This window comes from Lontra canadensis, unplaced genomic scaffold (assembly GCF_010015895.1).
Source record: "Lontra canadensis isolate GAN:19392208 unplaced genomic scaffold, GSC_riverotter_1.0 scaffold46, whole genome shotgun sequence".
Classification (NCBI taxonomy): domain Eukaryota; kingdom Metazoa; phylum Chordata; class Mammalia; order Carnivora; family Mustelidae; genus Lontra; species Lontra canadensis.
The window spans coordinates 5,280,244-5,303,784 of NW_022631040.1; the positions used below are offsets into that span (position 1 = coordinate 5,280,244).

Here is a 23,541-nt window from a genome sequence, read left to right on the forward strand (position 1 = left end):
TGGCCACCAAACTGTGGAAAGAACCAAGATGACCTTCAATGGACAAATGGATAAAGATATGGCCCATATAAACAATGGAGTATTATGCCTCCATGAGAAAGGATGAATACCCAACTTTTGTATCAACATGGATGGGCCTGGAAGAGATTATGCTGAGTGAAATAAATCAAGGAGAGAGAGTCAATTATAGGTTTCACTTACTTGTGGAGCATGAAGAATAACATGGAGGACATTGGGAGATGGAGAGGAGAAGTGAGTTGGGGGAAATCAGAGGTGGAGACAAACCCATGAGAGACTGTGGACTCTGAGAAACAAACTGAGAGTTATGGAGAGGAGGGGGGCAGTGGGTTGGGTGAGCCTGGTGGGTATTAAGGAGGGCACGTGTTGCATGGAACACTGGGTGTGGTGCATAAACAATGAATGCTGGAACACTGAAAAGAAATAAAATAAAATAAAATGAAAAAAATAAAAACATGAAGACGCAGGAAAAAAGAAAGAAAGAAAGAAAGAAAGAAAGAAAGAAAGAAAGAAAGAAAGAAAGAAAGAAAGACATTAGGTGATACCTATACATTTAAAAGAAGAAGCCGGGAGAGCAAACAAAAACAATACCAGTAATATAAAATGTGCTGATACCAATGGTAGATGTACCTTGAGATTATCCAGGAAAGGACATTCTCAGTATAAAATTAAAATATCTAACTTTTGAGATGGTTCTAAGTACAAACCAGGTAAGAGCTAGCTATGAGATGTAAAAGCCTATGGCTCTATTTTGAGGTTCATCGAACTTCATCATATGCTTTAATATAATGCTAAGTACTTAGAAAGTTTAATAAACTTTAAGTGTTATAAAATTTGTTAAAGTTAAGGAACCATGGGCCACAAAATTAATGTTTTTATCCTGTTCTTTTTATTCTCCAAATATTTAAAAGAATAGCAACCTCACAATCATTTCCCATATAAAATAAAAATTTTAATGTTACATTTTCTAACTTAAGTCAGGTTGGGCCTCAACAAACAACTGTATTTTTTTGAATAGCAATTTAGGTAAGTAGATTTAGACAGCATAAAAAGATCATATATGCAAACTATGCTCTCTATATATCACAATTGTTAAGGTTGAATTTGTAACAAATCTAATTCAGGACATTCAACCTCCTTGTGTGGACCTCAGATCCCCCTACCAACATCTGTCAACCTGTGTAAAACAGACATATAACACAACAGTAATCTTTTGGGTAAAGTTTGATGACTGAAGAAAATCTTCTGCTCTAGATCCTTATTAGGGCAGGAACACAGCCTAAGGAGAGAAAGGAAAAAAAAAAAAGTTATACACGCATGAAATTTTTTCCCTGGACAATTTTGATAGTAATAAAATTAGATACTAGATTGAGTACATGCACAGTTTGCTTTACTGTTGAAATACTTGGCTATCTCTCTTCTAAGATTTCCTAGTAGATTTCAAGGAAACTGATGATCTGAAATGAAGTCTTTTCTTATCAATGGAATTTTAATATCAGATATTTGGGATTAAGGCTATGCTATTTATATCAGAAATGAATTTTGTGCAAATTAGCTTATTCTTTATCAATAAAATTTGGGAATAAGAGTTGTAGACTATAAACCATAACAATAATGGAGGAAAAAGTAATATAGATATTACACCAGTAAAATACATTCTCTAACGCAAAATTGCAATAATTTCTCTTAGAACAATTCGCCTTTAGTTTTTCACATCCGAAATGGTCAGCTGGCATTTTATAAACCAAGTTCACACAAATTTGCAAGATGTATTATTCTGCACACTTAGTGACATATGATGTAAGCACAATCCAAGGCTGTTTGGCTTCCTCCTACTTTTACACTCTTCACATAATAAGCAAATGCAGGCTGGGGGTGCTCTAGACTCGTGAAAACCAGAGAGCTTTCTGAATTTATAGGAATCATCACAACATGTAAACAGCTATCTTGGATGCTAATAATTTGTATCTGGTACAAGAATTGGAACAAAGATGTACACATTCGTAAGGGGCACTATAGCTTTAACTTACCTTTAGTTTAAAGCTTACTTATTAAGCTTTAGCTTAATACACGTTCTTGTTTCTGGAATGGAATTTTAGAACATGAGCAAGGGATACAAAACCTTGGACATGGGGCTACCACCTGAAACTATTTTATTTTCGCAAAGAAAAAAACAGTAAGAAATAAAGGAGGTATTTAAATACTCTTCTTGCAAGCAATCAGGAATCAGCTTTACCTGTGTGTAGGTTTTGAAGGTAAGAAATGAAGAGCCTTCAAGCCTTCCTATGGCCTCCTTAAAAGCTCCCTAGTTCAAATTCACCCTTACATGTTGCTATTCTCTGAGGAAGGAGGAAAAGAAAATTTCCACTGACCCAGCTCGTGATTTACATACAGAGAGCAAATAAATGAATGGAGTGGGGGATGGGGCAGTGAGAAGCAATGTGTTTCCTTTTCAACCGCAGAAAATAAGATTACTTACCAAGAACATTTTTATCCAGGGCAAATGTTTATTCCCTCTATCTTTCGGCGCCTCAGTCTCTGCAAGAAATCAATTTCCACTCTACCTTTCCCTCCTATTTCTAAAAAGAGAGGGAGAGAGGCGGATAATGCTTAAGCTTCAGGGTCCAGAGGAAGATAGAGCAGAGGGCAAAAGACTCCCACGGCGCTCTACATCCAGATCCGAGCTCGGAGAGTGAACCCATGGGGAGGGAGGGATCTTTTCTAAGGAGGGTACCGAGGGTGGCGACGGGGGAATCATTTCACAGCCAAAATATAAATCATCTACGAAGAGAATTACCAGCCCCTCAGTCACACGAGCAATTCCCTGGGGAAGTAGGTTTCAAAGAGGAAAGGGAAGTTCTTCAATGGAAAGAGAGAGAGAGAGAGACAGAGGGGAGAACCTAGGATTCGGGTTTCGGGTTTGGGCTCGGAGAAGGGATGGGACCATGGAGAGGAAAAGAGAGAAGGAATAAAGCTGATCTTACCCGATCGATCGTGTGTGCCGTATCGGGATACGAAAATGGCAAGATCATGCGTTCGGCAGCAAAGCCACGTCTAGCACGCTCTCCCTCGGTAACTGTGCAGGAATCGGAGAGGACGCGAGAGCCTCACCGCCGGTCACCCGCTGCCCCAGGAACCGTCCTCGGAACCTCCCAAGCTCTAGCTTCTAAAACAAGGCATTTGGAGCTGAGGTTTCGGATGGAAGCGAACGGCCTCGAGTCGCGGGCTGCAGCATTCTCCGAGAAAACCCGACCTGGGAGAAAACCGCTCCTGCGGCCGCCGCTGCAGCTCGTAACCGCGGTTCCGGGCCCCCTTGCCTGAGCCTCGGCACAGCGCCCCCGAAAGCGCCCGGCGACTCGGCCTCAGCCGCATCTTCAGCCCTTCGACCCCCCCGCCCCCCCGCCCCATGCAAATCACTGATGGTTTGGTCTTCCTAAAGTGACCATAGTGGTTTATTTTGGGGGGGGGAGGTGGCTGTGCTGGGCTTCCTTACTACGCCTCCCTCAGTCGCTGCGAGTGAGAGAGTTCAAGGGAAATCCTAGTGAAACACACTGATGGAATACTATTAATCCTAATAATCATGTTCCCAGCGCAGGTAACTCTGAAAGAACTGAGAGTGGGAAGATCAGAGCAGGATTTCAGAAGCAGTGCCCTCTTGAATTCTCATTGGATCCTTCCCAGCAGCCTAAATCATTCTTGCTGCTGTATCTTTCAGGATGACTAGAGCCTTGCTCACTAGTTCTCTCTTTATCTCTTGTCTTCAACACATCCTTTTACTTCTCTTTGCAGATTTATCTGTATTTCACCTCCTGTTCTCCCGGGTTACACAGCTTCTATTTCCCCCCACTGTGTGGGCATGTACAGTCAGTAAATTTCACTTTGTCTGCCTAAGGATCATTACAAATAAGCCCCCACCCCCCAAAATAAAAGGTACCTCTCGCACATTTTTTCTTTTCCTTGGGGGTTCATGGCTTTCTGTGTAACTGGTTTTTAGGTGGTTATATGCCACCAGGAACTGCTGATTTTTTCAAAGTTCCACGACCCTGCAGCTCATCACTATTTTGATTTGGAAGATCATGGAATATCTGTTTGAATCCTGGATATATTTTTCTCACAGTCATCTTGCTTCCTGAAATGTCCTCTGGTAAGTTATTCTCCTTATATTTTATTAGAAATTTATTGCTAGTGTTATTTTAAATAAGCTTTGTTTCAGCAATATCTCATTTTAATGATATTTTTGTTACTTTCAGAACTCAAAGATCTATGTGACTGTTCATTAATTAGTATATTAGTTGCAATTGTGCTACTAAAATAGAGCTCACGTAATGAATTATCCCATCACCTTTTACATTATTTACTTCTGTCCTCCTTTATATTACAGGCTATAGGAAACATTAACCATCCCCCCCCCTCCCATTAATGCTTCTTGGCACACATTCTTATGCCATTTGAAAGGTCAAATTTTATGTGTTTATCTAAGAGTAAGCTTAAACCTTCTCACAATTTCAGGGTCTGAGAAAGTTCACTGGTTTCTGATCTTCAGGAGGTTGTTCAGGTCAGCATTTGTTCATTGCAAGCAATTACATGACTGAAGAAGACTTTTGTAAAGTGTATTTTTATGGGTTTAGCAGGACACTAAACACTAAAAGCCACTCTACGGTAAGAAGAAGAGTGGGAGTTTTAAGTGCACCATTTTTTTCTTACAATATCCCAAATCACACATGAACACATTATTTTGGGCATTGCATTTCAATTCAGGCATCATATTTAGTACATTTCTGGTTTCGTGAATTTAGCTGATGAACAGCTAATTGGACACGGAGTGCTCGTTTCAGAGGAAGAGTGCTATCAGAGGAAAGCACTGATTATCTGGGTTCTAATAAATTGAAAATCAGGGACAGACTATATAAAAAATTAATTACCTCACTCTTCACACTTGTTCAACCCCCAGACTCAATTTTTAATAAGTATGTTAAAGCATCAGTGTTTTTTGCTTTTATGAACATTTTTTATGGGTTTACCTGACATTATGATTATCACTTCCCATTTAAGTATAGGTATGCTGAGGAACATTTAAATCTTAGCTTTTACTTCACATATTGACAAGGACATGGTATTAATTAAATGTCAAGCCTACATGTATTGCAGTCTCTAATACATACTAAGGTTTTAGAGTTTTCCTGTGACATCCCCTCCACCTTGCCCAGCCCCCATCAGAACAAGTTCCTGGGTTCTACATTTTCTCCTTATTGGGGTGGATGGAGGTGAGAACCTATTGTTTAAGCTTTTCTTTCTTTCCTTATGTCTTTTTTCCCCTTCATTTCCTTTCTTTTTTTCTTCTCTCTCTTCCTCTCTTTTTAATTTCTCAGAAAGAACTATCCCCGTCCTCATTGATGGCTGACGCGACGACCTAAGTAATGGTTTTTTAAATTCAAAAGCCCTTTTAGTTTCCAGACATAAAAGTACTCCAGCTGCAGCGTCACCCCATCCCCCAGTCTCAGGATTCAAGGGCTTCCCCCCTTGGCTCCCACCACCAGCCCATCAGAGCAGGGCTGAGACTGTGGTCCGCACCACTTGGCGCCCCTCACCCGTCCCTAGTTTCTACCTGGTCTCCTTCCTAGTCTGGTCGTCCTGCCTGACAAGTGCCATCAGATGCCGCGACTCTAGTTTCAGAAACGAGGGTTTAGCATAATTTACCAATTCAAGATTCCTCTTTGGAGGACTGGTGCTATTGCGCAGGGGTGGAAGGGGGTGTGGGGGGGTAAACACACACACACACACACACACACACACACACAGCCCCAAAACGCAACTTTCAGGGCAGTCAGATCTTTCCTTCTTAACCTAGTCTACTCCAGTCAAGCCCAGCCCTACGCTGTTAGGTAAGTGCGCTTTGCTCTATTGTAGCCTGAAACTCCAGCTTGCGACGGGGACAGTTAGGTCCGCGAGGCTGTGCCGCCAAGGACGCTTTCAGCAGAGGGCTAGCAACAGGCGACCGAGCCTGGAGATTTCTCCGCAGCTCCCGGCAACGCCTAAGCCACCTGGGCGCGGGGAGCGCGGACCACAAGGTGTCCGGTCGCCTGGCCGGCCGCTGGCGCTAGGCTTGGTGCTGGGTGTGGGGATGGCGGCGCGGGCAGGGACCGGGTCCCGCACTCTGCCGGGCTAGCGCAGGCTCCGCACTCAGCCCCTGCGGCTCACTGTGCTCGGGGTGGGCATTGGCAGCTCCGGTGCGTTGGGCGCGCCCGCGGGGTCGCCTCCGTGCCTCACGCTCCATTTCCAGCCTGCTTTAGGCCAAACTTGAGCAAAACCTCTTTTCTGAGAGGACAGACTTGGGAGCACTAGACTCTTATCAACGCCCTTTTGCATTTGCATTTTATTTATTTATTTATTTATTATTTTTAATGAACTATACCTTAGACTCATAAATGACGGCTTTTCAGCATGCCTGCTTCATAAAACCATAATCGCCTTCTTCCTCCCCCTGCTTAGTCGAGCTTAAGCTTGCTAACTGACTTCTCAGGCTCTGTGTTTGAGTATCACTGCCGGTCATTCCCCCTCCGCCTTCACCAACTGGTCAGTCACCAACTGGTGAATCTGGGGGGAGGTGGGGGTGGGGAAGAGAGCTGGGTTTCAAATTAGAGCCGGAGCTTGGAATACAAGGTTGAAGTTGACGCAAAGAGTGAGGTTGGGAACCCTTTGGCTTATATGAGACGCACTTCCAAGTTGGGCTTTTATTTTTCTGTGTCCCTTTTTCTGGAGGTGGGGGGAGAAGCAGGAGGAGCTGGGACCCGAGCGCTCCCCTCGGTGTCCGCCCGAGAAGGGGGTGGCGCTTCTCGGCCGCGGGTTCCTGCCGGTTCCGCAGCCAAGCAGTGGCAGAGAGTTTAGGTCTCCGATGGCTGTGCTCCCAGCCCCTAAGAGTTGAACCAGAGAGTGTTTTACTCCGCACCAGGTCGAGAACGTGATCAGCCTTTTAGAGCAGGGACCTCCTTCTAATGGGAATCCGTTTGGGAATCGCTGGGGAGGCTTTACCTCCGAAGATGCCTATTTCGAGCTGTGTGAGATGCCAGCCAGAGGCTTGAAAAGAGAAGAGGAGACTGGGTTTGCAAAATAACCCTAGTATTGCTTACAAATATTCTAGCCAGTCAAATGCATGTAAGCAAAGAAGAAAGCATCAGGGTATAAAACTGTCACAACCGCTTGGAAGACAGATTCAGAATTTGGGGACTTTTGCATGCTGTTTAGATTTGTTTATCATCATGCAGTTAAGCAGGTAAGGACTGAATGTCTATATTTTATTGACAATCATATAACCTGTATGTGACCCATCCTGGGATAATTTTTCCCTGTTTCAAGCGATGGGATACATGTATTTTCAGATGGTTCTGCTATGATGCATAACTTCTTAGTATTCACGTTAATGAACCCTTTAAATCCATTTAAGTGCTTAACAATGTTACAAAAATCATACACTGGGCAGAGGTGAAAGGAAGAAATGGGAAGGGTACAGAGTTGGAGGAAGGGATGCATAACCCTAATGAAGTATGTAAAATAGTAGTTGCAGAAATGCTTTGAAATACTGCTCCTTGGTAAGGTCACAGACCTTAATATAAGGACAATTGGAGAATTATAAAAGGCATCTTGAACTAGTAATTTAATTCTGACTACTTGAAAGAAATGTGTAGTGGGTTATAGCCCTATTACTTTCTCAATTAAAAAAAAATAAAATCTTGGGGTAGAGGTTGGTTGGGTTTTCAAACAGGATAAGAAAAGGGCTTGCCTAAGGCTATGTTACTTGTGACCCTAGTATAGAAATCTTTGGGCTGGAAAACCAGTTAGAGACTGAAAAAATAAATCAGAAAATTATAGTAAATCTTCCATAAATAAGGCTTTTTTAAATTCCAGATTTTGTAGACGTATAATATTAGCAGTCCATAAATTTCTTCTATTTAGATTAGACAGAAAACTTAATTAAAGTGACAACATATTTTGAATGTATGAAGTTTTGTTATTATTATTGATAATGTTTTGCGATGTTCTGCTTACATGTTGAAGGAGTCTGGAGTCCCCACAAAATGAGGCAAAATATTAATTAAACATAACCCTAAAACTATTCCATTTATTTCTAACACTTTCTCTTTTCTAAGAAATTGTATTCTTTAAGATTTTCTCTGGAAATATTTTTAGTGCTTACATTTATTGACGTGGATCCCCTGATCAATAATTTTTCTGCTTGTAAGGCTCACTGATAGCATCTTGAAAATATAAGAAAGATAATTGAAACTTTGGGTCATAAAATTGCAAAGTTATAGTGCTTTTCTTAAAAGGGAGTTTGAGGAAAGAGGTAGTTTTTACTTCAGTAGAGAAAGTAATTTGTGAATGAGCTCCAATTCTTCAATTCTTTTGCATTTTGCCTTCTAGAGTTATATTATAATGAACATGTTCAGTGTGTGTGTGTGTGTGTGTGTATGTGTGTGTGTGAGAACGCCCACTTTTGGGTGGGTGGAGAACATATTTATTTAAATCTACATTGCTTAATAATGTTTTCCACATGAAATAGACATGATACATATATGATTGATTTCATTTATCACTTAATCAGATAGAATGTAATTCTTGTGCCTCATGAAATATTTTCCTAAACTCAACATTATAATGGAGTTATAGGCTTTTTAAATATAAAATACGGTATATCTTGGTTTTCTTCATGCAAAATGATTGGCCTATTACAGTTAAGTAGATCAAACCTTATAGGAAGAAACCTTGGGATTCTAAAAGAATGTGTGTGTTTGTGAGAGTGTGTATATATGTGTGTGTGTGTGTACTATATATACATACGCATATACAAAATTAACCTTATTACTAGGTTTGTGTGTTCTTTAAATAAAAATGGAATTTCTTTTCAGAATAGTGCCTTTGTGTGTTTCTCTCTACAAGTGCAAAGAACTTAACGGGTGGGACTTCAAAACTTTAATACTTGTTATCAACCTATGCTTCAGTTTCCTATATTCCCTCTTATTTTGATTTTTTTCATATTATCACTAAAATGAGCAGTTACTGACCTGAATAAGTACCTGAAATTTCAGTAATCTAAAAATTGGGTGTTAGTCTGAAGTTTAGATACAAACAGGAATGTAACACCAGTCTGTGGCATGTTGAGTACAAATTTAGCTTTCATGAAAAAATATCACAAAGGTATTTGGATATTATGACTATGACTTATGATTAATGAGGTAGGCTTCTAAGATCTCAACACTTTTCTCTTTATCCTTAACAGTGGGTTATCTTGAAATGTAGAGTAAGATGGGTTTAGGATTCTTTCCTCAATGTCAGTTCTAGTTCTACCTTCTAAATACGAGCTTATTGAAATTTCTTGACCACTCTTCATTTATTTTTCTCAACTTTCACCTGAGGAAAATAATATCTCCTTTCTAGCATTGTTACAGATAAATGACATAAGAAGTGAGGATGCCTTAAATAGAAAAACATGCAATGAAAACAAAATGTATTTTGAGAAGATACCATTTACATTTTTTTTTTCTTTTTGGTTAAAGTTCTCATTCCATGAAAAAAGTAATGAGGTTGACAAAAAAAAAAAAAAAGTAGTATCACATATTCTTAGTCTATGGTGGTCTATGGTGTCATGGTTTCTAATGGGTTTAAACAATATTTTCTGTTTGTTTTGATATTGTGTAGCTAAAAAACAAAACAAGTTCAAGAATACATTCCTTGAGGCACATTAGTTCTTAATTACATTATATTTACCTTGGCTTTAATGCAGTTCTGGGACAATAGTCACATTTACAAAAATAGTTACTCTTGATTAACTTTTCAGTATCATTTAGTGAAAAGAAAGTCTGATTTCTTATCAAATTTATACCATTAACCCAATGATTCCTGCCACTTTAATTAAAGCAAGATAAAAATATTCACATGTAGCAACTTTAAAAATGGAAAAAGTAAAAAAAGTCAGACTTTTTAAACATCATTTATAAATTAACATTCAGTTTACCAGAATAAATTGGGAGACGCCTGAAATTATTAATGTTTTAATTTAGCAACTACTTGGATATTTTCATTTAGACATTTAAGAATGTATCTCTATTCACTGTTGTATGGTTTTATGATTTTAATATATACATTCCATAAGTTCTAAAGGAAAACAAAAAATAGTTTGGGTTTGAATACTATTGATTGCTAATGGATTATTAAAAGAAGGGGATAATATAATAATATCTATTCTAGTGTAGAAAAATAAGATTCTCTAAAGCTGAAATTTTATCATGAACACTAATGACTTTTCTGTTGAAAATATATCTGGAAGTTTCTTCAATCATTCTTTTATTTTTAAGTGATATCAAACACTCATTGTAACCATTTTATGTTGGTCATCAAATATCCTCATCGATAACATTATAAATCTTTCATTATTATCATTTCAGGACATATTTGATGAGTTATTAAGAACATTGGTATCCAATTACTCATATGCACACCTGTCCAGTTACAAAATCTCTATAGATTATGATGTCATAAACTATGAATCCACTTTTCTATACTTAATATATGAAATAAAGCATTCATGCATACTATTCTAGGATATTTTTCAATTTTGTATTCAAAATAACTAATCATGAATAACTAGTTGATGCTCTATAATTGAAATAAACCCAATTATGATTCTCTAACCAATTTCTTTTCCCCTAAGATTGAAAAATAAAACTAATATATTTTAATGAGTTGACTGGATTCCTGGGTATTTACCATGAAACAAATAGTTGTGTTGATTTTTAAAATATTTCATTTTAACCAAGAAAGTGTAAATTCAGATGTTGAAAAATGACATACATCCTAAAAAATTAAGAGGTCTCATAGATTTGTACTCTTCCTTATACATTGTTATTTCTTAAACACAATGTATAATTTCTCACAATTTTTACTTTTTATTAAATTTTCAGTTAAAAATGGTGTTATCTTCAGTTAGACCTATTTTTATTTATAATTAATGTTTTAGGAGTGTTTATTTTAATGCCTAAACCCTAATTTACTCAGATATAGATGCCTTTGAAAGCACCCAAAGCATAACAAATTCCCTTTAATAGCTAATAAAGAAGCTACCATGTTATAGTTCCAGCAAATTAAATCTATAAAATACCCATTTATTGATTAAATTAATAAATATGTTAACATTACATTCAAAAGTATTGTAGCTCTCTGCTATATAAGAATTATTGTCTCATAATGGTGTGTTTCATTTAAATTCCATTATAGAGTTATTGTGAAAGAATACTATAGATAGACTTATTCTCCCTGATTTCTGTGAATATCAGCCAACCTCATCAGGATTGAGCTGTTTTTTATTAACTTTTCTGGAGTCTTGCATTTTGCTAATTTTAAAAGCTATCTCTAGAATATTGCACTATTAAAAAACAATCTTGCCTTGGGAGGAGCAGAACTGAGCAGGCATGCATTTTAGATTTTCGCTGTCAAATAGTGGCCAGAATATAAGCACACTGTTACTTTATAGATTCATTAAACACTTATTCTCACAACTGGAAAACATTTTCTTTAAAATGTGCCAGATGATATCCACAGATGCAAGGTAGTTTGGGAAAAAGTGATTTAATCTAACTAAAAAATATATTTAAAAAAATTGAAACTATGTTCAATCAAGTATCAGATTATCGAATCACATATGTTGTGTATAATGTGTTCTTTGTAATTTGTGATATCTTTGATAGACAAACTTTTAAGATACAAGTTTTTCTTAACACTCTCAGATATGCAATTTAATACTGTGTGCAGAAGCTGTTTCTGTTGTAGCTAAAGTAAATAGAGAACAAAATTAATTCAATCAGGAAGTCCTGGTGTAGACAATACATTTAAGTGTCTTTCATGTCTTTAGTAGGTAACATTTCTGATGGTTTGAAAATCAGCCCTCTAAATTTACATAGAGATGATAGAACAGTCTTTTTCAGAAGTGAACACCTGTTAAACAATAAACAGTTTAAACTTTTAGAAGAAAATCATTAAAGGTTACATAAATATTGCAGCCAAGTTGTTAAAAAGTGATCCTTTTAGATAATTAACTCATGCTTTTCTCAATATTTTCTTCTATAATGGCAAAGATTAACATATAGACTAAGTATAGCTTACACAAAACATTGAAACTGAATGACTTTTTGATTGTTCATTCAGACCTGTCACTAATAAAGACAAAGTTAAGTACATTTTATAAATGTGGTAAGTATTGTTTTGGGGATTATACTATGGAATAATGTGACAGACCAGAAGTTTCCAAAATAGAATAAAAAGGATCTGCCTATTACCAATCAACAACAGTAACAACTAGAAAGGGTTTTTTTTTGTTCCTTTTTACAAATTTCATTCCAAAAGGAGTTTTTAAACAACTTGTTAACATTAACTCAAAAACTTTATTGAAAGAGCAATTATTATGGAATATGTGTTTTCCAGTTTGTAAGCTGTGCTCTTTTGTGCTTATAAAAAGTTTCAACAATTACCCAAAACAACATTTTCACATTGTGAACCGAGAGAAGGGAATCCAGTCTTCTCTGTGAATTGAAACTTAAAATTTATAGCTAAAGAAAAGGGACTCCTGAACAAATTCTTAAGGGACACTCTACATATCTTTAAAAATTAAATTTAAAACTTCTTTTTTTTTTTTTAATAAAGTACTTATTTAAACATCTTTCTCCCCTTGCATGGAAGCATAGCTTATGGATTTATAAGCCTCTTTTCCTGGAACACACAGATTTTTGTAATATATCCCTTCTTATTTGAGAACTTTTAGATTGGGAACAGATTATTGACTTTTTAAAATTTTTATTATTATTTTTTTAGAGAGGGAGAGGAGGAGAGAGAATGCCAAGTAGACTCCCTGCTGAGAGCACAGCAAAGACAGGGCTTGATCCCACAACCCTCAGATCATGACCTGAGCTGAAATCAAGAGTTGGATGCTCAAGAGTCTGAGCCACCCAGGTGCCCCTTGATGTTTTAAATGTATAGCTATCTTTATCCTTTGGCCAATTATGTTTGAATGGTGACAAAACAATGGAGGAAATTAACTTTGAACACTCACATTCCCTCTCAGAACTCTAGCAGGTTTTCGTTTGTATCTGTCATCCATCCATGAAAAGCAGATGTTTTATAATCATACAAAGATAGGCGAGGATGAATATGAAAGATCACTCCTGTCATTACTACATTTTAAACCTATGCTTGACAGCTGCTATTTAAGAAAATCAATTCTGATTTAAAGAATCAGCACCTTCATATAAATAGCTGTGATTTACTGTTTAAAATATTTATTTCTCATCAATAATATTGAGTCAGTAAGGTAAACAAGAGTTTTATCTAGCTCGCTGCATGATTCTTTCATCATAAAAGTGACAAAAATTTAACATGCTTTCCTCTATTTTAGCTATAGGTTTGTAGAGGTCTAAATTGAAGATGACCATTTATTTACTCAGGATTTGAAACTAGACAACTATTAACTGTTCATTAAAATTTATTTATTACCAAATTTCAGTTTCAGGTAATTCCCATAACATTGATTCCTATGTTATTATTTAGAAGGTAATTTCTGACAAGTTCAGACAACATGATTTAAAAAATTACCATTAGTGCATACTTGATACGCTCAGTATAGCTAATCAGTTAGACATAACAATGTCCCATTTATGCTTTCTTTATAATATCCTTCAAAAATATGGCTTTTGATGTAAAAATCCTTTTCAATAATATAAATTGTTTTTCATATAGATTTATTTTGCTCTTTTTTAAAAAAATATTTATTTATTTATTTTAGAGAGACAGAGATACAGAGAGAGAGAGAGCATGAATAGGGTGAGGAATAGAGGGAGAGGGAGAGAGAGAATTTTTTTTTAAGATAATTTTTAATTTTTTTATTAACATATAATGTATTATTAGCCTCAGGGGTACAGGTTTGTGAATGGCCAGCTTTACACACTTCACAGCACTCACCATAGCACATACCTTCCCCAATGTCCATAACCCAACCACCCTCACCCTCCCCCCCTCCCCCAGGCAACCCTCAGTTTGTTTTATGAGATTAAGAGAGAATAAGGGAGAGAGAGAATCTTAAGCAGGCTCCCCACTCAGCACAGGACCCAATGTGGGGTTTCATCCCAAGACCCCCAGATGACAATCTGAGCCAGAGTCAAGAGTCAGGCACCCAATGGACCGAGCCATGCAGGTACCTCTCACTTTGCTTTTCTTTTGAAATTTAGTATCTTAAGTTCTCTATAACTTTCTAAGTTTGAAGACAATTTGAGCTATTTTAGAAGTTAAAGTAATCTAGTGACAAGAATGGTCCTGGAAAATACCAGATATTTTCAAACTTGTATGTTCAGGAAAAATAGAGCATATTATCAGAAAAGACTTCAGACAAGCTACAATATACGACCAATATCAGACACTATAGGACTAGCTACCACATGAAAATATTGGCCATCCCAGCATCTTTGGCAAATGGGTAAGATGTGCATTCTTCAACTAGAAACACAGAGAGTTCTGACATGCTTACTTAGATGGTGGTTCAGAGGGCACTGGAGAACAGTAGATCAAAATTTAACTTCTTGTTGCTGGATTGGTTTGCTTATTGTAAATCATCTCTTTTTGCTGTTAGTTTTGGTTCCTTTTAAAAAGCATTTATTGAATGTATGATCAACGGTTTGCACTGAGGTACACCTTGGAAATATAACAATGAAAAGATGTAACAATTGTACATAAGAGGCTTATAGGTTTTTTGGTATTTGTAGTACATTTTGTTTTAATTAATCCACCAAGGCAAATTTAATGCTTGGCCACTCATTTTATTTTCACACATATCCAATTTTGATATTAGAAATCTAATTCTCTTTGAGGGAAGAAGAAGTTTGTCATATTCCTCAGTATAGATATAGGTCAATAAAGAATGAATTTTCTATCCAGACTTTTAGAAGATTATTATAAGAGAAATGTAGGAACCAGGACAGTTGTGCAAATAAAACCATAACAATTCTCAGAGTAATGACTTTGTTGACATTTTATCATGATTTGTGTTGTTTTGTTTTGTTCTTAAATGTTAGCTTATTTTTAATGAGAGTATTTCCACTGTGTTATACCTTTTGTTTTTTAGTAACTAAAATTAACAACAACAACAACAACAAAAAGATTAACATTATAAGAATTTACTTTACAAATTTAATTTTCTTATTATTAGGGCCTTCTCTGGGCCAAATTATTTTATTAATGCTATAGATGCATTAGTGAACAAAAGAGACACAAATACTTGCCTCATGTTGCTTGTACTGGAATTGCAGTGGTTATAACATTATTATAGGAATTATTGAAGAATTATAAGAATTACCCTTTGAATTTAATGATCTCTGTAACCAAGACTAGAAGACAAGTTTAGGAGTCCACGGACAATATTTATAACCATACACTCCTAGGTTAAAAACACTTGAACACTTTCATTTCCTTATAGATGAGTAAAAAGAACCTGGACGTTATTATTTTGAAATAAAAAAAAAAAATTCTGTGGCCTACTAATCAATACCTTTTAAACAAACTTTAATAATTTTACTGGACTTTCCTTAAAAGTGCCTTAAATGTAATATTTCCTTTGTGTGCAACTTCAGAAGGTATAGTCCTATTTATATATCTCCATATAGTAACTTGTAATTAAATAGCCCATTTCACCTTATAGCCCTGCTTAACTCCAAGGTAAATTTTGGTTCTATTCTAGAACAAGAGATTTATTGTCCATTTGGTTCCAAACATCAACATTTCTATACTTCAGCCCAGCACTATGTCTTAGTCATAAACTATATTAATTATTATTTTTTTACAACAGTATCAATGCTTTCACTGAACAACAAGTTAGTATTACACTTTTAGTTTTTATCCAGGATCATTATTGAAAATTTTTTTTAAAAAGCATTTTTAAAACTTTGCAAAATTGTGACTGAAGTCATTATCCATAAAGTCGGAGGCAAAAAATTCATTGTATTTGTATTTTCATAGTACTTACAGTCCTTTTTCAAAATTATTTCCCCAGATTCTCTTTAAATTGATATTTATGTGGGATGCCTGGGTGGCTCAGTGGGTTAAGCCTCTGCCTTCGGCTCAGGTCATGATCTCAGGGTCCTGGGATCGAGTCCCACACTGGGCTTTCTGCTCAGCGGGAGCCTGCTTCCCCCCTCTCTCTCTGCCTACTTGTGATCTCTCTCTCTCTCTCTCTCTCTGTAAAATAAATAAATAAAAATATTTTTAAAAAATAAATATGCACTTATGTGACAAAATTATTTTACTGACGAAAATTGTTTTATTCTCCTTACAAGCCAGGATGTTTTATTTATTTTTATTATACAAGAAAAAGCAGAATCTTATTCCTACTTACAGTAACCATATTAAATACAGATGTCTGTAACTATTATTTCCATTCCATTTCTATATGTGTGTGTATATATATAGAGATAGATTATTTTAATCTTTATTTTAAAATTATTTATTTATTTATTTATTTTACCATTGACTATATCTCCTATGCTGTACTTTTCATCCCTGTGACTTATTCATTCCATAGTTGGATGCCTGTATCTCCCACTGTGCCTCACCCACCTCCTTCCACCCCACATCATCCATCAGTTTGTTCTCTGTATTTGCAGATGTTTCTGCTTTTTTGTTTGAAATTTTTAAAGTTCCACACATAAATGAAGTAATATGATATTTGTCTTTCTCAGTCTGACTTATTTCACTTAGCATAATATCCTCTAGATCCATTCATGTTGTCACAAATGGGAAGATCTCATTCTTTTTTATGACACTATAATATTCCATTGTTGTATTCTTCATTCATCTATTGATGGATACTTGTGTTGCTTGTATATCTTGGTTATTGTAAATAATGCTGCAATAAACATAGGGGTACATATATCTTTTCAAATTATTGCTCTTGTTTTCCTTGTGTAAATACTTTGTACTGGAATTAATCGATCACAGTATTCTATTTTTAATCTTTTGAGGAATTTCCATACTCTTTTCCACAATGAATGCTCCAATTTGCATTCTCATCAACAGGGCAGGAGGTTTTTTTTCTTCTATTTTTTTTTTTTTTTTTTTTACATTTTTCCAGCCATCACTTGTTACTTCTTGTTTGCTCAATTCTCGCTGTTTTGACAAGGATAAGGTATTATTTCATTGTGGGTTTGATTTTCATTTCCCTGATGATAAGTGATGTTGAGCATCTTTTGATGTGTATGTTGGCCATCTGTATGTCTTCTTTGGGAAAAAAAAAATCTTTATTTTAAACTTCTTCTCTTTAACTGTTCTGGTAATCAAAGATACTGATTATAATAAATTTTCAGAAGCCTTTCTCATACTGTACTTTAAAATTAGATTCTGCCATCTAAGTATACTAAACATCTTGCATCTGAATGTAATTCTTTACTTTCTGACCACTTTTCCTTATGAATTAAAATTAAGTACAATCCAAATCTTACCAAAATATTTTGTTATATCATCACTTATGTTGAAAAGCCAAGATATTTTATGTTTAAAATATAAAGATAACCCAAGTGACTCTTGAACTTTGGACTTTTAAGAATTATATCACCTATATGCTGAAGAACTAAAGAATGGAATTCACCTTCTGTTCATTTTTTCTAATCAGCTCTACCATTAGGTAGTATCATTTAACTTCTTCTTTATTGGTAGGACAAGATTGTATTGACAGGATCAAGCTGGAGATTAGTTCCTTCTGCAGTATATACTCCTCAGAGGAATACTAACCCTCATTAAGATGGAAAACATTTAAAGCTGTAATTCAGAGGCACTGTATTGCCTGATCAGCTAAAATAAATAATGAGAAGGACCCACTGGACTATAGGCTTAGTGGAGTTAAATCACTGGAAAAATTCACTTCTCAGGCTAATCTTAACCTATACAACATGTTTTAAAACAAGTTAGCTAAAAATAAAAAAAAAAAACAAAAAACAAACAAACAACAAAACAGAAAAGGAAACTGAAAAAGTATAATAATAAAGCATTCCTAACAGATTAATATAATAGCAGTCTCTTGCTGGTTTAGGCAGACATAATGAAACATCCCATGCACAAAAGAAAAAAATAAAGGAATTCAATTCAGTGTGTGTTCCAAAAATTTACCAGATCTAATGTTAATGTTAAACATTAGTGGCCACAGAGATTACTAAAACATAATCCCTGTCAGCAAGTCCTTCATAAACCGGTCATGTGAACAAAGGGGTTAAAAAGGATAATAGTAACATATTTGTGGAAATCCACCAATCAGCAGTTATTTTAATAATTTTCAAACTAATATATCGGAAAGGATTTAAGGTAGTTCTTAACCCACAGGACATTTGTTTTTTAAAATTGAAGAGGAATTGCTATTTCAAATAAGAATACATTCTGTTCTTCTTTAAGTTCCTGATTGGATACCTTAGTTTTCTGTAATACCTGAAGTTATATACTACTTTTTTGCTTTAGGGATTATCACATCTTTTTTGGCTTTTTATAAATCTGTCTCCCTTTTATTGAGGGAAATTGAAAGAATTATCAATGCATAAGGGAAAGAAAAACAAAACAAAACAAAAACCCTTTTGGTATAATTTCCAGATATACCAGTGACAAATCGCATAGCTAAAAGTCAGAATGACTTTTTTTTCCCCATTCCTACACATGGCTGTTTACTTCAACAGGTGCACAAAGGTAAAGCAATCATTTCTCTATATTCCTGGTGGAGTACAGAAAAGAGAGTGGCAAAATTCTGCCTACTTATATAGAAAATGTTACATAGGCAAGATTTTATATCTTGATGAATTTCTTGACATCTTTATATAATAAAATGCCTAATTCTACTCCATTAGGCAATTTAAAAATTTATTACTTTTAAATAAACAATGTCTAGATTAAGGAAGAACAATTTAAAGTCATTTGAAGTCTAAAATTATAGCATATAACTGGTTATTTAACTAAAGCCATCAGTTAATATGTCACTACTAAATTAATGATGTAAATCATTGAATAATGGAGCTCTTATTTTTTATTAATTTGACTATATACAATATATAGGTCTTGAATGTGCAAAGATGAAAATCCATATGTATATGCGTATAGGTAGATGATGCATTAAATTATCCATATATCTTTGAATATGTTTACTAAACTTAATACTTGAGTTTGCCACTTTAGAAAAGCAGTGCCTTTAAAATGATTTTCTTCATATCCAGGGATTTTTCCTACAAGTAATACTACAAAATATATATTTTTTAGTTGTATTCTTGAGTTTTCACATTATCATTCCTTAAAATAACAATTGCTAAAATGATCTTCATATTCTTGTCATTATCTGGCATTTTTGAGGACATAAGAAAACTGACCTTAATTAAAAATTTATCATAGCATTTCAGCAAAATATCAAAATCATCTCATTCTACTGAAATTTTATTAAGTGTCCCATTTTGAGACACGATCTCTGTTTTATGTATGTTGGATATTATTTTTCCTTTTTGCAATACTATAAAGCAATTTTTAATAAGATTGCATCATTAAGTCTTTCGGAGTAATATCGTAATTTCTCTGAAGAACAGAGGTAAATTAAATCATGCCGACCATTATTATACTTTTTAATCCAATAAGTAATACATGTAATCGAAAAAAGTCATTTTTTGATATTTTTAGTTTATGGTACATGTCTTTAAATATATGACACAGAATCACATTTAGTTGATTAAACTATAACTTTCACTGAAAAATTAAATTAGATGAAGCAGATATGCTTTGAAAACCTGTAATATGAAAACTTATATTATGAAAACCCATAATACTCAGATCACTTGCTTATAATAGACTGAGAAAAAAACTCCCATTTTAATTTTTAATTTTATTTTATGTTTCTAATATTTATATTTTCCATTTTATTTTATTATTTTTTTTTTCAGGGAGGGGAAAGGAGAGGCAGAGATTGAAGAAAAGAGAATCTTTTTTTTTTCCCCAAAGATTTTATTTGAGAGAAAGAGAGCAAGCAAGAGAGAGAGAGAGAGAAAGTGAGAGAACACATGTGGCAGGGAGATGCAAAAGGAGAGGGAGAAGGAGACTCCTGGCTGAGGCAGAGGCCCAATGTGGGGCTAGATCCTAGGACTCCAGGATCATGACCAGAGCCAAAGCAGATGCTTAAGCTTAACTGTCTGAGTGACCCAGATTCCCCAGAAAGAAAGAGAATCTTAAGCAGGCTTCAAGCCCAGTATAGAACCAGACTCGGGGCTGGATTCCACGACGCAGAGATCATGACCTGAGCCAAAATCAAGAGTCGGACACTTTACTGACTGAACCACCCAGGTGCCCCTATTTTCCATTTTAAAATTTTATTTTGTTCAAGAGCATTTCATTAAGTGGCAACAAAAATCCTAATAAATAACTTTCGATCTGCAATCAGTTCTGATTAAGTTGCAGTTTGGTATAATAGGGAGAGCATGGTTTTCAATTTGGCTTCAAGAATATTGGCATTTAGTCCTTGCATGCTGCTTATTTATTCACCTTGAACCTCTGTCATCTCAACAAGCTAATGGTGATAACAATTTATACTGTATTGTGTTCCTAGGAGGTGAAATAAGGAAATATTGGTAAAATGCTTGACATATCAAAAGAGCTTGATAGAAGTAATTTCTTGGGGCACCTGGGTGGCTCAGTGGGTTAAAACTTCTGCCTTCAGCTCAGGTCATGATCCCAGGGTCCTGGGACCGAGCCCCACATCCGCCTCTCTGCTCAGCAGGAGGCCTGCTTCCTCCTCTCTGCCTACCTCTCTGCCTACTCGTGATCTCTGTCTGTCAAATAAATAAATAAAATCTTTAAAAAAATTATAAAAAAATAAAAGTAATTTCTTGAGAAGAAAATATAAATAGCATGTCATTTTCATCATCATTGTCTTTTTTTTTTCTCTAATGAAGTTTGGAAGTTTTTCAGTTAAAGTTCTCTCTAGTATTTGACCTTTCAAATGGGGAGGGACAAGCTATTCACCTGCTGTTTCTATATTATTATTATTTAAATTCAAAAGTGATAACATAGTAAAATATATACTGTGCTTATTAGTGAGAAGAGAATCTATGTTTGACTCTACCTTTGAACTCTTATTCATTTGGTCTATCTTTAGAAACTATGAATAATAGAACATAAATGAAAAGACCCTACGCTTTTCACAATTATATGCATGATCATGATAATTCCTTATCACTGAACTTAAAGCTAATAATTATGATTTTATGTCCTTGTTCTTAATGGTTTTTTACTATTAAGAATGCTTTGCTTTGATAATACTTGAACATGCCATTTACCTTCATGATTTGGATACATGGACCATTATATCAGGACTCCCATTTCCCTTCTTTCTCAACTATAAAAGCTGTTATCATCCTGAGGTATGGCTCAGATGCTGAGTCCTCTGTAAATCTTCCTCTTCCCCCATAGAAGGAGTTTTTCTAATCTTGTCATCCATATCACATTAATTACACCTCAATTTAGTACTTATTTAATCACCATTTATTCAGTCACTCAACCAATACTTATTAAGCAACTTTATTTCAGGTACTATGCTAACTGTATCCCAGTTGTCACTAAAGTAAGAATAATTATTGTCCTTCTAAAACTAAGTCTAATTGGAGGCAAGGGAGATATGCAGCCAAAAACACAAAATATACAATATAAATGTAATATAATAGATGAAGTAATGGACTCATGAAATAAGGCCAACCAATTTTAAAGAGTCCCAGAAAGCTTTGTGGAGAAATGATAATCTAGTCTGAAATCGAAAGATAGGTAAGGATTGGGCAAGTGAAGGGATTCAAGTAGAAATAATAGTTTAGGTAGAATAAATTGCTTATGCAAAGATGCTGAAGAAAGGGAGAAAGTGAGGTGAATTTGAGGAATAAAATTATGACTGAAACATAGCTGATTGGCTGAGAATTGTGGTGGCATACACAGGGGTGAGATACAGATGAAGGATTAAATAAGGGGAGATAATTTTATAAATTATCTAAAAGAGTTTGGATGTTATCCAGGGGCAGATGACAGAAAATCATAAGTGGGGTAAAGAGTTATTTGCTCAAATTTAATTTTAGCAAGACAGCTCTAGTAAAAACAAAACGAAAGAGAAACAAACAAACTGGGGAGACCCACATGGGTGTTAAGAAAAGCAATTATGAAGCTATTGTAGTAATCCAGAATGAGACTATGGTGGTTAGTTGTGGGTACAGCATGACCCACTCAAGTGAAGTGGGTGTGGAAAGAAAGTGATAGATTTGATTCTTGGGAGGAACTTGGGAATTGATTGGATATATGTCATGAGTGAGAAATTAGAGGAAAGTAGGATTTTAGCTTAAAACTCTGGAAAACAGTATGGGGGTTCCTCAGAAAATTGAAAATAGAGCTATCCTACAACCCAGCGATTGTACTACTAGAGATTTATCCCAAATATACAAATGTAGGGAACTGAAGGGGCACCTACACCCCAATGTTTATAACAGCAATGTCCATAATAGTCAGACTAGGAAAAGAGCCCAATGCCCATCGACAGGTGAATGCATAAAAAAAGATGTGGTGTGTGTGTACACACACACGACACACACACACACACACACACACACGAATATTATGCAGCCATCAAAAATGAAATTCTGCGATTTGCAATGATGTGGATGGAACTAGAGGGTATTATGCTAAGCGAAATACATCAATTAGGGAAAGGCAATTATCATATGCTCTCATATGTGGAATTTAAGAAACAAGATCACATGGGAAGGGAGGGAAAAATAAAACAAGATGAAATTAGAGAAGGAGACAGACCATAAGAGACTCGTAATCATAAGAAACTAACTGAGATTCCTGGAGGGGAGTAGGGTAGGGAGACGGGGTAACTGGGTGATGGACATTAAGGAGGACTTGTGAATTAATGAGTGTTGGGTATTATATAAGACTAATGAATCAGTGAATTTTATCTTTGAAACTAATAATACACTATTAATTAATTGAATTTAAATAAAAAAGAATTTGGCTTAAGGATTTGAATATAGGGAAGTGTCATTTGTGAGATAAGGAAACCAGAAAGAGAAAATTAAATGAAGAATGTTGATTTTTAATTGATAGATGTTTTGGTTTCTAAGAGATTGCCACGGGCCATGTGTTCTACCTCATATAAAGACTTCTTCACTTGATTCTAAGTTTCTTAGAATCAAAGCAATAATTAAAAAAAAAAGATTTTATTTATTTATTTGACACAGAGATAGAGTGCATAAGCAGGCAGAGCAGCAGGCGGAGGGAGAGGGAGAAGCCGGCTCTCTGCTGGGCAGAGAGTGTGACATGGGGCTCCATCCCAGGTCCCTGCAATCATGACTTGAGCCAAAGAGGGTCACTTACTGAACTGAACCACTCAGGTGCCCCCAAAGCAGTATTTTTATTTCTATTTTATTTTGTTTTGTTTTGTTTAAT

At 35.5% G+C, this 23,541-nt stretch overlaps 1 protein-coding gene and 1 long non-coding RNA gene across 5 annotated transcripts in view; one reads left to right on the forward strand and one right to left on the reverse strand.

Annotated features, from left to right (window-relative positions):
* Positions 1–953: 953 nt before the first annotated feature.
* Positions 954–3,013, reverse strand: LOC116876638. 2 transcript variants are annotated; one of them, XR_004384433.1, is made up of 3 exons: positions 3,003–3,013; positions 2,498–2,597; positions 954–1,297 (listed from the first exon to the last, which is right to left on the reverse strand). It is a non-coding gene; the product is annotated as an uncharacterized LOC116876638 (long non-coding RNA). The 2 variants fall into 2 exon arrangements; XR_004384432.1 differs by lacking the exon at positions 3,003–3,013 and having other exon boundaries at positions 2,498–2,771.
* A 499-nt stretch (positions 3,014–3,512) lies between these two features.
* BRINP3 (BMP/retinoic acid inducible neural specific 3) overlaps positions 3,513–23,541 on the forward strand; it is a 389,711-nt gene continuing 369,682 nt past the window's right edge. Inside the window, exon 1 of one of the 3 annotated variants that reach the window (XM_032872908.1) lies at positions 3,513–4,162. The gene's annotated coding sequence lies outside the window, so the exon portion shown is untranslated. Of the gene's footprint in view, positions 4,163–5,819; positions 5,901–6,698; positions 7,289–23,541 lie in introns of those variants that run through there. The other 2 variants (XM_032872910.1, XM_032872909.1) reach the window with 2 other exon arrangements.